Source organism: Trichomycterus rosablanca, chromosome 1 (genome assembly GCF_030014385.1).
Source record: "Trichomycterus rosablanca isolate fTriRos1 chromosome 1, fTriRos1.hap1, whole genome shotgun sequence".
Taxonomy (NCBI): Eukaryota; Metazoa; Chordata; class Actinopteri; order Siluriformes; family Trichomycteridae; genus Trichomycterus; species Trichomycterus rosablanca.
Window position 1 is genome coordinate 15289754 of NC_085988.1, and position 16440 is coordinate 15306193.

Sequence of the window (16440 nt, forward strand, 5' to 3'; positions counted from 1 at the left end):
ACATCGTGGTCTCCAACTTCCTGGACTGGATAGAAGTTTATTAACAGAATGAATGACATCAGGAAATGAACATCATAGTTAGATACAGTGGTTTACTTGTAGCATCGCCGCTATTTGAAACTATTAGACAAACAGTTTCCTGATTGGGTTTGTTAAATAAAGTACATGTCAGGATTCAGCTGTTAGGAAAATCTTAATGCATATTTAATCCATCTGTGGTTTGTTTCATCGTGTCATGTTTGACACTAACATCAAGTGTTATACAGTGCTGTAAAAAAACAGCTGCATCCTTTCTGATGACTTTTGTTACTCTATATTTGCACATTGTCTTATTGGTGCTAGAAGGACCTACTTAAACACAGCCTGGTTTGATGTCTGCCAGCCCTGTAGTATATAAATGCTTACAAAGAGCTGAGAAATACACTCCATGGCCAAAAATAATTGCACACCTGATCATGAGCTTGCTGGATGTCCCAATTCAAAAAAATGGTATTAAAACAGAGGGACCTATATGTGATCTTTTCAGCTAGAACAACATCCACTTTTCCGAGTAGGCTTCTCACAAGGCATTAAAGTATGTCTGTTGAAATTTGTGCCCATTCAATCAAAAGAATATTTGTATGGCAAGTTCATTTCAGTTCCAGAGCTGTTCAGTGTGGATGAGGTCAGAGCTCTGTGCAGGACACTGGAGTTTCTTTAAACCGAGATTTTCTTCATGTCTTTATAGAGCTTGCTTCGTGCATACCCAATCTGCAATATATCGGTCTGGAAAAGACCCCACCGAACTACACTGAGAGCCATTGGGTCTGTCCAAAAACCTAGTGATTTCTCTGTCTAAACTCTTAGATTCCTTAAAATGCTTCTACTGATGTGTCTAGTCTCATCTAAAATCAGTGTTCATCACTCCACAATGTAAAAAGGTTATACGATTTATACAACTGAAGATTTATAACACCGATGAGACCAAGTGATTTAGAGTTTCAGCTTTTATTTTGTCCCATTCTTCCTGCAAACACGTCTTAAGATGTGCAACAGTACGGGGTCATCGTTGTCACATTTTCGTTTAAAAATTCTCTATTGGGGACAGGTCAGGACTGCAGGCAGGCCAGTCCAGTACCCGTACCCTCTTCTTCCACAGCCATGCCTTTGTAATGTGTGCAGCATGTGGTTTTGCATCGTCTTGTTGAAAAATGCATGAACGTCCCTGGAAAAGACGACGTCTTGAAGGCAGCACATGTTGCCCTAAGATCTCAGTGTACTTTTCTGCATTAATGCTGCCATCACAGAAGTGTAAATGAGCCCAGAGAAGTCGACGTCGCTTCTGGACATGGTTAACATAAGGCTTCTTTTTTGCACAGTAAAGTTTTAAATGGCATTTGTGCATGTAACTCTGTATTGTAGTGCTTGACAAAGGTTTGATGAAATAATCCCTCACCCATGTGGTTAAATCAGCTATTGCTGAGTGGCAGTTCTTGATGCCGTCTGAGGGATCAAAGATCACGTGTGTTCAGCTTAAGCTTGCACCCTTGACCTTTACACGCCGAAATTCCTCCAGATACCTTAAATTGTTTAATGATATTATGCACTGTAGAGGGAGAAATATGCAAATTCCTTCCAATCTTTCTTTGAGGTTCACTGATTTTAAACAATTTCATAATTTTATCACACATTTGTTGACAAACTGGAGATCCTCTGACCATCTTTGCTCATCAAAGACTCAGCCTTTCCTGGATTCTGCTTTTGTACCAAACCATGATTACAATCACCTGTTGACATCACCTCTTTAAATTAACATCATTATTTAGTTTTTTCAACTCATTACTAGCCCTAAATTGTCCCTGTCCCAACTTTTTTTGGAATGTGTTGTAGACCTGAAATGCAGGAATGGATGTTTATTAATAAATGAAATTAAGTTGAGCAGATAAAACACGAAATATCTCAGGTTCAAACTGTCTGCAATCAAATAAAAGTCAAAGTAAATGTAAGGAACACTGCATTTTTATTTTATTTGCATTTTCCATACTGTCCCAACTTTTTCTGATTTGGGGTTGTAAAAAGGAAACAATAAGAAAAGCCCTGAACAAGACAACCATCAGCACTTTACAGACTTTTGGAATAACAATGCTATCATTTTGTCAGGTGATGAGCAAACACTGTTTTTCATATTAGAAACTCTGTAAGAACAGTTAAATATCGTGGTGGTATTATGATTGTGGGACTTGGACAATGTGCTGTTAGTGAGGAAAAGAGAAAGTCCACTCTGTGATAGAAATTCCTGAGGAGAACAAAAGGTCGTCTATCTGTCATCCAAAGCTTAGGTGCATTTGGGTTTTACAGCAGGACAATCATTCAGTAACATTCAATACCATTCAGTACTGGACTAGACCAGTCTGTGTCCTAACGTGACCCCAATAGCAATGTTGTAACAAGAACTTAAAGAAGTAGAAAAAGCCAGCGTGTCTAATTTAAAGCAGTTCTGCAAAGATAAGTAGTCTGTACAGGGCCACTCTGTAGTGTCAAGCTCCATACAGCAGACAACAGCACAGAGGCTTTACAGCTTCTAATGTGAAAGCACCCAAAGCTGTACACTTTGACACGCCCACAGATGACATCACGGTTCGCGCTGAAAAAACAAGTATTCTGTGGTGCCAGATTAGACGCTAGTTCACTGTCTGGAACCTCTTTTTTTCAGTGGAAACACACAGAATCAAGTTCACAAACCGGAACCATTTCGCGTCGGTGGAAAAGGGGTAACAGTGTATGTCAGACCTGGGCATTGTACGGCCAGCATGATTAAAAATTAGACGTAAATAAATGTACATCAAACATGCAATATAACGGGATTGTTTTTGACGGGAGCGCTATGTCTCTAAATTTCCGTAAGTTTCGTTTTATGTGTGAGAGTGTATCCAGCTTCACCGTAATGCGTCGGCAAACAGAACTGAGTGTGATTGACGGTTGAGTTTTTAACAAGACGTGAACTTCTGAATTATTTATTTACTGAAGTCAGATGTAAAGCTGTTTAAGGATCACAATTTAAGCTTTAAATTGCTGTTACGCTACTAAACAGAGAAATACAAGAACATGACCGATGCAGAGCGTCACACCTGATGCTTCACTAACTAAACTGCAAAAGCAACAAAGACTGTTTTATAAAGTTTAACACATCCAGAACTGAAGCAGTCAGGACCAGCTTTGTGATTTTAAAAAGAATATCTAACAATAACAAAGGGCTGAAAAACAGCAAATGAGGTCATTAGACTCCAAACAAAATAGCAAAAGAACTTTGTGTAAAGTTTAAAAACCTGCACATTTTGTTCACATTTGTGTTTAAGAAATTACTTGTTTCAATAGTAAAATAATGTTGATGTTTTTACTCTGCCTACTTCTCATTTTCTAATTAGAACATCTAAACATGAAAAGATTTACTGCTTTTAATAAAGAGATACAATTAATATTGAGCAGAATTAAGTTCACCTTATTGGTCCGGCCTCCACAACAGTCCCAGTTTCTTATGTGGCCCCTTGGAAAATTTAATTGCCCACCTATGGTGTATGTGGTTCTTTGATTAAAGAAAACAGTTTACAAACTGGGACTCTCAATATTTATAGGTAGTTACTGGTTACACAAGATTAATCAGTTCAAGTTTTTAATATCAAACACAGTCATGGACAATTTTGCATCTCCAATTCACCTCACTTGCACATCTTTGTACTTTGGAAGGAAACAGACACAGGGAGTGTAATGAATAGAGGCGTAGGACCCAAAGATGCGGAGCAAAAAATGATATTTATTAACAATAAATGATATATACAGAAGAACAAAGGAAAGGAGTTAAACAAAAAACAATTCGGGAAATTCCGAACGACGCCACTCTCGTCACTGGCAACTGAAAAGGAAACACAAAAACAGAAAATAGAAAAACAGCCAACGCGAGGCGCGAACCCGGGTCGCTCACTCGCGGTAATTATAATCACCCCGCTACGCTACGGCGTTGCTGAGGTTACACACTCGCCTTCTGAATATAAGGCTGAAACGAGAAGACGGATCTCAGTAAATAATCCGTTAAAAGGGGCAAAACTTGTAAAGATAATTGAAAGGGGAATCGTGGATCGGTTATGTCACCAGTTTTAAAAGGCTGGGAAGAAACCGATGATTGAGTTTGGAAAAAGGGTTCAGGCGAGTGGATTCGAACCGGGGATTCACACATGGAGGAGCGGAGACTTACCGCTCAACCAAACAGCAGTGAATAACCCTGAAAAAAGTACACGCCTTTAAAGGACTGCGGAAGGTGGCAATTAGCCTGAGGCTAACCCGCTGCTAGCTTTGCAAGCGGGGACATTATGTGGCAACGCCAAAACAACCACAGCTCGAGGGCTGTAAGGAATCGCACCAGCTCTCCCTATTAAATGAAACAAAACCCTAATTTACCTCAGTCTTACGACTTACACACCCAACCGCGCTACCAGGCGCCTGGGGTACCAAACTAGCCCTGCAAAAGGAATGGCTGCAGCAGTGCAGCCGGTCGAAAACAAAGAACAAAGGTGCGACGACTGCAGACTGGCGACGCCCCCTTAAGTAGGAAGCTGACAGCTGCAGGTCGTTGCCCTAATCAGCTGGCCTCCTATTTGAGGCCACGCTGCTCTTTGTTCTGTAACGCCTGCAACGCTGTGAACTGGTGGTACGTTCGCCAGACGTTGCAGGCACCCTAACAGGACCCCCCCCTCTAGGGACAGCTCCCGAGGTCCCAAGACCCGCAGACCGGTTCCTTCGGTACTCACGAATCAGTTCAGGGTCCAGGATGCGTCGAGCCGGTACCCATGAACGTTCCTCGGGGCCGTAACCTTCCCAATCCACCAGGTATTGAGTGCTACCCTGCACTTTCCTGCTATCCAGGAGACGGCGGACCGTAAATGCAGGGGCACCCTGGATGATACGAGGGGCGGGAGGTTGTGGGGGGGGTAAAGCTCCCCTACCCGCGAACGGGCGAAGTTGGGAGACATGAAAGGTCGGATGCGCCTTCATCCTGGGGGGCAACTCCAACCTATATGTCACCGGGTTAATCCGTCGGACTACCTTGAACGGACCAATGTACCTCGGTGCCAGCTTGTGAGTGGTACCTTTGACGGGGAGATCCCTCGTCGATAGGAGGACACGTTGGCCCGGACGGAACGTAAGAGCCGGCTGTCGCCTACGGTCAGCATTGCGCTTCATGGAGCGCTGAGAGGCCAAAAGGGCCTGTCTTGCTTTCCGCCAGGCGGCGCGGCAGCGACGGATATGTTGCTGCACAGTCGGCACCGCAACCTCTTGTTCCTGATCAGGAAACAGCGGAGGGGGATAGCCGAACTGTGCCTCAAATGGTGACATACCCAGAGCGGCATGGTGCAGGGTATTGTGAGCAAATTCAGCCCACAACAGCTTATCCGCCCAAGTGGCTGGATTACCTGCAGTCAAGCACCGAAGCATCTTGCCTAGATCTTGAATGACCCGCTCCGATTGCCCGTTGGACTCGGGATGATATCCCGAGGATAAGCTGGCCGTCGCGCCGAGAAGTTGGCAAAAGGCTCGCCAGCACTGGCTGATGAACTGTGGACCCCGATCCGACACAATGTCGGACGGGACCCCATGTGCTCTCACCACATGTTGCAGAACAGCCTGTGCGGTAGCCATGGCGGACGGGAGCTTGGGCATCGGAATGAAAAGGCAAGATTTGGTGAACCGGTCTACAATCACCAGTACCACCGTGAATCCCCTGGATATTGGCAAACCCGTGACGAAATCCAGTGCCAGGTGGGACCACGGTCTAGAGGGTACTGGTAATGGATGGAGGAGTCCACGAGGACGCTCTCTTGTGCTTTTATTAGTCGCACAGACAGCGCAGGTACGGACAAAGTCCTTGACCTGACTCTCCATCCCTGGCCACCAGAACCTTCGGCGCAAGAACACCAGGGTCTTAGAGACTCCTGGATGAGCCGCAAACGAGGACGCGTGAGCCCATTCAAACACCTGACGGCGGACTGTTGATGGTACAAACATCCGGTCAGGTGGACCTCCACCTGGGTCGGGCTCAACAACTTGAGCGTCTCTCACTGTTTTAAATATGCCCCACGTTACTGGGGCAGCAATTTGACTAGGGGGGATGATAGGATCAGGGTCGGTTTCGGGTCTGGTCGATTCCCACTGTCTAGACAGCGAGTCAGGCTTAACATTTTTCGACCCTGGTCTGTAAGAAAGGGTGAAATGAAACCGACCAAAAAAAAGTGACCACCGAGCCTGACGGGAATTCATCCGCTTCGCTTGCTGGATAAACGACAGATTCTTATGGTCTGTCCAGACAAGGAAGGGATGTTTTGCCCCCTCTAGCCAGTGTCGCCACTCATCAAGCGCCAGCTTGATGGCCAAAAGCTCCTTATCTCCTACCGGGTAGTTACGCTCAGCAGGAGTTAGACGGTGCGAAAAGAAAGCGCATGGGTGGAGCTTCTTTTCCGGACCCCCTCTCTGGGACAAAACCGCCCCAACCCCAACATCAGAGGCATCCACTTCCACTATGAAAGGTTCCTCTGGGTCGGGCAACTGCAATACAGGAGCAGTTGTCAAGAGAGACTTGAGCCTATTGAAGGCTTGTTGGGCCTGCACCGTCCATTTAAACGGACCCTTCCCTGTGAGAGCCGTCAAAGGAGCGGCGACCGAACTGAAGTTCCGAATGAATCGCCGGAAAAAGTTGGCAAAGCCCAGAAATCTTTGCACATGGCGTACGGAACTAGGAGTTGGCCAATCCTCCACAGATTTGATCTTAACCGGATCCATTCGCAGGACACCTTGTGAAACTATAAACCCCAAAAAAGACACTGATGGGGTATGGAAAACGGATTTCTCCAGCTTGACGAACAAGTGATGGTCGAGCAAAAGCTGGAGAACCCGACGAACGTGCCTGACATGTTCTTCGATGGATCGGCTAAAGATTAAGATATCGTCCAGATAGACATAGACGTATCTGTCAAGGGCCTCCCGCAAAGCCTCATTGATAAAGCGTTGAAAGACCGCGGGGGCATTCATTAACCCAAAGGGCATCACTAGATATTCATAGTGTCCCGTGGGCGTAATGAACGCAGTCTTCCATTCATCCCCTCGCCGGATACGAATCAAGTTATACGCGCTGCGAAGATCTAGCTTCGTAAAAATTGAAGCTCGCTGAAGAGCTTCAAAAGCTGTGGCCATCAGCGGCAGCGGATAACGATCCTTAACCGTTATAGCGTTCAGACCTCGATAATCGATACAGGGGCGCAAAGTTCCATCCTTCTTTCCCACAAAGAAAAATCCTGCCCCAGCTGGGGAGGACGATGGTCGGATGAACCCCTGATCGAGCGCCTCCTTGACATATTCCTCCATGGCGATCCTCTCCGGTCCCGACAGGGAGAAGAGGCGCCCCCTAGGAGGAGAAGTGCCAGGAAGCAAATTAATAGCACAATCGAAAGGTCTGTGTGGGGGCAAGTCCCGCGCCCGGGACTTGCTAAACACCTCCTGTAGGTCATGGTACACGGGAGGTACCCGGGCCAAATCAGGGGTCATCGCAACAGGCGATTGTGGTGCCGATGACATGCTTGCTGGCAACAGGCAAGCATCCTGGCACCGTGTTCCCCAGGCGAAGATTGACCCGGTCTGCCAATCAATTTGAGGATTGTGCTTCTTCAGCCACGAGTGCCCCAGGACCACTTGGAGTTGAGGAACCTGGGTCACCAAAAATGTGACCCGCTCCTCGTGCCTCCCCAAACGCATCGTGAGAGGAGGCGTTTGATGCGTGATCGGGCTCCCGGCCACCGCCCGGTCGTCCACAGCGTGAACCACTATGGGGACTCGTAGAGGCTGAAGATCAATCCCCAACCCGTGCACCAGATGGCGATCAATAAAATTTTCCACCGCGCCTGAATCGACACAGACCTGGAGATCAGTGGTCCCAGAGTCCCAATGCAACGATGCGCTAAGGAAAAGACCCTGTTCAGGGATGATGGTATGGCTCGCCCTCGACTCCCTACCCCGAGAGTGGCCTACTCGTTTAACCGAGGTCGGCCTCTCGAGGCGGGGTCGGATGGTCGTGGGGCGGCTCCCCGAGTCGATCCCAGTTGCATGGGTTCTGGGTCCTGATCTCCCGAAACGGGCCGGGGCTGGCCCTGAGGCCGACAAAAGGGTGGGTGAGGCCCTCGCTCCCGGTTACGTTGTCGGAGTCGGGTGTCGATCGAGGTGGCTAGGAGATAGAAGGCCTTGAGAGAAGTGGGAAGTTCTCGAGTGGCCAGCTCATCTTTAATTCTCTCTCCTAGACCACGATGGAAAATGGCGACTAATGCCCCCTCGTCCCAACCGCACTCAGCCGCCAGAGTACGAAACTCGATGACGTAGTCGGCGACTGAGCGCCCCCCTTGGGACAGCTCGAGCAAACGCGGACCCGCCTCCCTTCCCCCCGTGGGATGAAAGAAAGTATCCCTCAGAGCCTCCTTGAACAAGGACTCTGAAGAACACTCCGGAGCGTTCTGTTCCCACAGGGCAGTAGCCCACTCCAAGGCTTTGCCTGTCAGCAAAGATATTATAAACGCGACCTTGGAGCGCTCAGAAGGGAAGCGGGACGGCTGAAGCTCGAATGTGAGGGAGCATTGTAGGAGGAAGCCTCGACATTTCTTCGCCTCCCCTGAAAAACGCTCGGGGGGCGGAATGGGGGTTTCAACTCCTACTGGAACCGCTGCGGGGGCGGGAGGATGGTTGGGGGGACCCGAACCGGCACCCAGAGATGGCAGCAGCTGGGCAATTTCAGTTACCCGCTGAGCCAGCTCTGAAAGCGCCAGCTCGTGTCGACCTAAAGCAACCCCCTGGTGACGAAGCACGTCAATCACAGGGGGAGTCTCCGCTGGGTCCATAACTGGTCGCACCTTTCTGTAATGAATAGAGGCGTAGGACCCAAAGATGCGGAGCAAAAAATGATATTTATTAACAATAAATGATATATACAGAAGAACAAAGGAAAGGAGTTAAACAAAAAACAATTCGGGAAATTCCGAACGACGCCACTCTCGTCACTGGCAACTGAAAAGGAAACACAAAAACAGAAAATAGAAAAACAGCCAACGCGAGGCGCGAACCCGGGTCGCTCACTCGCGGTAATTATAATCACCCCGCTACGCTACGGCGTTGCTGAGGTTACACACTCACCTTCTGAATATAAGGCTGAAACGAGAAGACGGATCTCAGTAAATAATCCGTTAAAAGGGGCAAAACTTGTAAAGATAATTGAAAGGGGAATCGTGGATCGGTTATGTCACCAGTTTTAAAAGGCTGGGAAGAAACCGATGATTGAGTTTGGAAAAAGGGTTCAGGCGAGTGGATTCAAACCGGGGATTCACACATGGAGGAGCGGAGACTTACCGCTCAACCAAACAGCAGTGAATAACCCTGAAAAAAGTACACGCCTTTAAAGGACTGCGGAAGGTGGCAATTAGCCTGAGGCTAACCCGCTGCTAGCTTTGCAAGCGGGGACATTATGTGGCAACGCCAAAACAACCACAGCTCGAGGGCTGTAAGGAATCGCACCAGCTCTCCCTATTAAATGAAACAAAACCCTAATTTACCTCAGTCTTACGACTTACACACCCAACCGCGCTACCAGGCGCCTGGGGTACCAAACTAGCCCTGCAAAAGGAATGGCTGCAGCAGTGCAGCCGGTCGAAAACAAAGAACAAAGGTGCGACGACTGCAGACTGGCGACGCCCCCTTAAGTAGGAAGCTGACAGCTGCAGGTCGTTGCCCTAATCAGCTGGCCTCCTATTTGAGGCCACGCTGCTCTTTGTTCTGTAACGCCTGCAACGCTGTGAACTGGTGGTACGTTCGCCAGACGTTGCAGGCACCCTAACAGGGAGAACATGCGAACTCCACACAGAAGGAACCCAGACCACAACACCTGGGACCTTCTTGCTGTGAGGTGACAGTGCTACCCACCAAGCCACCATGCCACCCACTTTGAATATTGGATGTAGCAGATACCCACTTGCTAGAGTCTTCACAGCCACAAAAATTTACAAGAAAAGGTCATTTGTTTTATTTGAATTATTATTATTATGATTTTTGCTCATGCTCATCAGAGAGGCTGAACACACTTGGAAGACAAAAACTACCTGTTCTATTTTGATTGGCAGTGGCACGGTGGCACAGATGGTAGACTGGGTGCAGTGCAGCAACATGGGCTCTGGCGACCAGGCTCCAAATTCTCTCTAAGTGTAAGTGAGCAGGGAATTAATGGTTGAAAGTGCCCTGCCCTACATTAATTACCTTAACTGACAAGGGAGACTGAAATCCTATCCACATATACAGCTGGGTTAATTATGGTCTTTAGGGCTCCTGGTCATGGTTGGCTCTGGCATAAACTAGCAAATATTTTTGACAAAGACTTTAGTTCACAGTTTACAAACAACATGAGCAAATTTTACACAAAATCTGATTGCTCGTAACATTAGAACAGTGTTTGGGTAGTACATACTTGGATGGTGTTTGTAAACACTAATGATATTAATGGTGCAGCGATGTGGAGCATCTGGCGTAGAAGTCTGAGAGGCCAAAGCAGAAATAAACATGCAGGCCTGAGCATAGCTGTGGAGAAGCCAGTATCCTCTGCCATTTGTATCAGCTTGACCGAATGGATGGACAGCCATGCTGCACAGGGAATCCATGGAATGAGGATCTGGTTTCATATAGCCTTTCTCTTCTTGCACTTCAGGTTATTACAAGGCCACGACTTGAGTCTTGATTTACTTAAGTAAAAACAGGTGTAAACTCAGTATTAATAGTCACTACTGATATTGTCTTTTAAACACAATTTAGTCAAAAGTATGTGTACACTTTAGTTTTTCATTTATATAGAGCTAGTCCAGATTTGCAGCTATAACATACATTATTTTTTTGGAAGGTTTCCCACAGCATATTGGATTGTGTCAGTGGAATTTTGTACCTTAATAGCCAAAAAAAAACCTCAACCACTGAGCTAGCACTGCACTGCAGATTACAGTTTTCCAGTCATCTACAGGTAGGTCAGTTATAAAAGTGTTCAATGTGGTTTTGCAAAAATTGGCATGGTATGTACACTATATAGCCAAAAGTATCTGGACACCCTCTAGTTAATTGTTTCAACGATACAGCAGATACAGCTGAGCTATTATCAGGATAGACCCATGGAGCATAATCTAGCATTCTGTTTATGGAGCCTACATTACACATCTGCCTATATTTACTACAGAGAACATTTTACAACAGTTAATATATACAGTGTATCACAAAAGTAAGTACACCCCTCACATTTCTGCAAATATTTCATTATATCTTTTCATGGGACAACACTATAGAAATAAAACTTGGATATAACTTAGAGTAGTCAGTGTACAACTTGTATAGCAGTGTAGATTTACTGTCTTCTGAAAATAACTCAACACACAGCCATTAATGTCTAAATGGCTGGCAACATAAGTGAGTACACCCCACAGTGAACATGTCCAAATTGTGCCCAAAGTGTCAATATTTTGTGTGACCACCATTATTATCCAGCACTGCCTTAACCCTCCTGGGCATGGAATTCACCAGAGCTGCACAGGTTGCTACTGGAATCCTCTTCCACTCCTCCATGATGACATCACGGAGCTGGTGGATGTTAGACACCTTGAACTCCTCCACCTTCCACTTAAGGATGCACCACAGGTGCTCAATTGGGTTTAGTCCATCACCTTTACCTTCAGCTTCCTCAGCAAGGCAGTTGTCATCTTGGAGGTTGTGTTTGGGGTCGTTATCCTGTTGGAAAAAGGGAGTTTTCGAAGGGAGGGGATCATGCTCTGTTTCAGAATGTCACAGTACATGTTGGAATTCATGTTTCCCTCAATGAACTGCAGCTCCCCAGTGCCAGCAACACTCATGCAGCCCAAGACCATGATGCTACCACCACCATGCTTGACTGTAGGCAAGATACAGTTGTCTTGGTACTTCTCACCAGGGCGCCGCCACACATGCTGGACACCATCTGAGTCAGACCACAGGGCATTCCAGTAATCCATGTTCTTGGACTGCTTGTCTTCAGCAAACTGTTTGCGGGCTTTCTTGTGCGTCAGCTTCCTTCTGGGATGACGACCATGCAGACCGAGTTGATGCAGTGTGCGGCGTATGGTCTGAGCACTGACAGGCTGACCTCCCACGTCTTCAACCTCTGCAGCAATGCTGGCAGCACTCATGTGTCTATTTTTTAAAGCCAACCTCTGGATATGACGCCGAACACGTGGACTCAACTTCTTTGGTCGACCCTGGCGAAGCCTGTTCCGAGTGGAACCTGTCCTGGAAAACCGCTGTATGACCTTGGCCACCATGCTGTAGCTCAGTTTCAGGGTGTTAGCAATCTTCTTATAGCCCAGGCCATCTTTGTGGAGAGCAACAATTCTATTTCTCACATCCTCAGAGAGTTCTTTGCCATGAGGTGCCATGTTGAATATCCAGTGGCCAGTATGAGAGAATTGTACCCAAAACACCAAATTTAACAGCCCTGCTCCCCATTCACACCTGGGACTTTGACACATGACACCAGGGAGGGACAACGACACATTTGGGCACAATCTGGACATGTTCACTGTGGGGTGTACTCACTTATGTTGCCAGCTATTTAGACATTAATGGCTGTGTGTTGAGTTCTTTTCAGAAGACAGTAAATCTACACTGCTATACAAGTTGTACACTGACTACTCTAAGTTATATCCAAGTTTCATGTCTATAGTGTTGTCCCATGAAAAGATATAATGAAATATTTGCAGAAATGTGAGGGATGTACTCACTTTTGTGATACACTGTATATATATATATATATGTGTGTGTGTGTGTGTGTGTGTGTGTGCAGTCTCTCTCTCTCTCTCTCTCTCTCATATATACTGTATATATACTGTATATATACAGTGTATCACAAAAGTGAGTACACCCCTCACATTTCTGCAAATATTTCATTATATCTTTTCATGGGACAACACTATAGAAATAAAACTTGGATATAACTTAGAGTAGTCAGTGTACAACTTGTATAGCAGTGTAGATTTACTGTCTTCTGAAAAGAACTCAACACACAGCCATTAATGTCTAAATAGCTGGCAACATAAGTGAGTACACCCCACAGTGAACATGTCCAAATTGTGCCCAAAGTGTCAATATTTTGTGTGACCACCATTATTATCCAGCACTGCCTTAACCCTCCTGGGCATGGAATTCACCAGAGCTGCACAGGTTGCTACTGGAATCCTCTTCCACTCTTCCATGATGACATCACGGAGCTGGTGGATGTTAGACACCTTGAACTCCTCCACCTTCCACTTGAGGATGCGCCACAGGTGCTCAATTGGGTTTAGTCCATCACCTTTACCTTCAGCTTCCTCAGCAAGGCAGTTGTCATCTTGGAGGTTGTGTTTGGGGTCGTTATCCTGTTGGAAAACTGCCATGAGGCAGGAGGGGATCATGCTCTGTTTCAGAATGTCACAGTACATGTTGGAATTCATGTTTCCCTCAATGAACTGCAGCTCCCCAGTGCCAGCAACACTCATGCAGCCCAAGACCATGATGCTACCACCACCATGCTTGACTGTAGGCAAGATACAGATGTCTTGGTACTTCTCACCAGGGCGCCGCCACACATGCTGGACACCATCTGAGCCAAAAAAGTTTATCTTGGTCTCGTCAGACGACAGGGCATTTCAGTAATCCATGTTCTTGGACTGCTTGTCTTCAGCAAACTGTTTGCGGGCTTTCTTGTGCGTCAGCTTCCTTCTGGGATGACGACCATGCAGACCGAGTTGATGCAGTGTGCGGCGTATGGTCTGAGCACTGACAGGCTGACCTCCCACGTCTTCAACCTCTGCAGCAATGCTGGCAGCACTCATGTGTCTATTTTTTAAAGCCAACCTCTGAATATGACGCCGAACACGTGGACTCAACTTCTTTGGTCGACCCTGGTGAAGCCTGTTCCGAGTGGAACCTGTCCTGGAAAATCGCTGTATGACCTTGGCCACCATGTTGTAGCTCAGTTTCAGAGTGTTAGCAATCTTCTTATAGCCTAGGCCATCTTTGTGGAGAGCAACAATTCTATTTCTCACATCCTCAGAGAGTTCTTTGCCATGAGGTGCCATGTTGAATATCCAGTGGCCAGTATGAGAGAATTGTACCCAAAACACCTAATTTAACAGCCCTGCTCCCCATTTACACCTGGGACCTTGACACATGACACCAGGAAGAGACAACGACACATTTGGGCACAATTAGGACATGTTCACTGTGGGGTGTACTCACTTATGTTGCCAGCTATTTAGACATTAATGGCTGTGTGTTGAGTTATTTTCAGAAGACAGTAAATCTACACTGCTATACAAGCTGTACACTGACTACTCTAAGTTATATCCAAGTTTCATGTCTATAGTGTTGTCCCATGAAAAGATATAATGAAATATTTGCAGAAATGTGAGGGGTGTACTCACTTTTGTGATACACTGTACATACAGTGGGGGGAAATAAGTATTTGATCCCCTGCTGATTTTGTAAGTTTACCCCCTTACAAAGACTTGAACAGTCTATAATTTTTATGGAAGGTTTATTTTAACAGAGAGAGACAGAATATCAACAAAAAATCCAGAAAAAAAAATTAAAAGTTATAAATTAATTTGTATTTAATTAAGGGAAATAAGTATTTGATCCCCTACCAACCAGCAAGAATTCTGACCCCCACAGACCGTTTATGTGCCCATGAGGCACACAAATTAGTCCTGTCCCTGTATAAAAGACTCCTGTCACAGAATCAGTTTCTTCCGTTCGAATCTCTCGACCACCATGGGCAAGACCAAAGAGCTATCAAAGGACGTCAGGGACAAGATTGTAGACCTGCACAAGGCTGGAATGGGCTACAAGACCATCAGCAAGAAGCTTGGTGAGAAAGAGACCACTGTTGGTGCGATAATTCGAAAATGGAAGTAATACAAGATCACAGTCAATCACCCTCACTCTGGAGCTCCATGCAAGATCTCACCTGGTGGGGTAAGAATGATTCTGAGAAAGGTGAGGTCAGTCCAGAATTACACGGGAGGAGCTTGTCAATGATCTCAAGGGAGCTGGGAGCAGAGAAATGCTGGATAAGACCCCAAGAACACCATCCCCACCGGGCATTTCTCTGCCTCCAAACACGGCGAGTGGAGTTGATGCCAAAGAGCTCAATTTTGGTCTCATCTGACCATATCACATTCTCCCAAGCTTTCTCTGAATCATTTAGGTGTTCATTGGCAAACTTCAGACGGGCCTGTACATGAGCCTTCTTGAACAAAGGGACTTTGCGGGCACTGCAGGATCTCAATCCATTACGGCGAAGTGTGTTACTAATGGTTTTCTTGGTGACTGTGCTCCCAGCTCCCTTAAGATCATTGACAAGCTCCTCCCGTGTAATTCTGGACTGACCTCACCTTTCTCAGAATCATTCTTACCCCACCAGGTGAGATCTCGCATGGAGCTCCAGAGTGAGGGTGATTGACTGTGATCTTGTATTTCTTCCATTTTCGAATTATCGCACCAACAGTGGTCTCTTTCTCACCAAGCTTCTTGCTGATGGTCTTGTAGCCCATTCCAGCCTTGTGCAGGTCTACAATCTTGTCCCTGACGTCCTTTGATAGCACTTTGGTCTTGCCCATGGTGGTCGAGCGATTTGAACGGAAGAAACTGATTCTGTGACAGGAGTCTTTTATACAGGGACAGGACTAATTTGTGTGCCTCATGGGCACATAACCGGTCTGTGGGGGTCAGAATTCTTGCTGGTTGGTAGGGGATCAAATACTTATTTCCCTTAATTAAATACAAATTAATTTATAACTTTTATTTAATGTTTTTTTTTCTGGATTTTTTTTTTATATTCTGTCTCTCTCTGTTAAAATAAACCTTCCATAAAAATTATAGACTGTTCAAGTCTTTGTAAGGGGGTAAACTTACAAAATCAGCAGGGGATCAAATACTTATTTCCCCCACTGTATATATATATATATATATATTTAATTGCCCGATTGCGTCACACTTCCTCTCCACCAATGCCGATCCCCGCTCTGATTGAGGAGAACGAGGCTAACCCCCCCCTCTGACACGTAGGCAGCAGCCGTATGCATGACGAGTACAATGCGGATCAGCACTGTGTATGGAGAGACACACCCTGACATTACTCTTCTTCCCATCTGTGTGCAGGCGCCATCAATCAGCCAGCAGAGGTCATAATTGCGTTAGTTATGAGAGAGTCCCTATCCAGCTTAATATCCCACCCCTATCTGAACAACAGGCCAATCGTTGTTCATGTGGCTGCTCGGTACGATGTATTCGAGATCCCAGCTCTGGTGTTCCAGTGTGTGTTTTTACTGCTGCGCCACC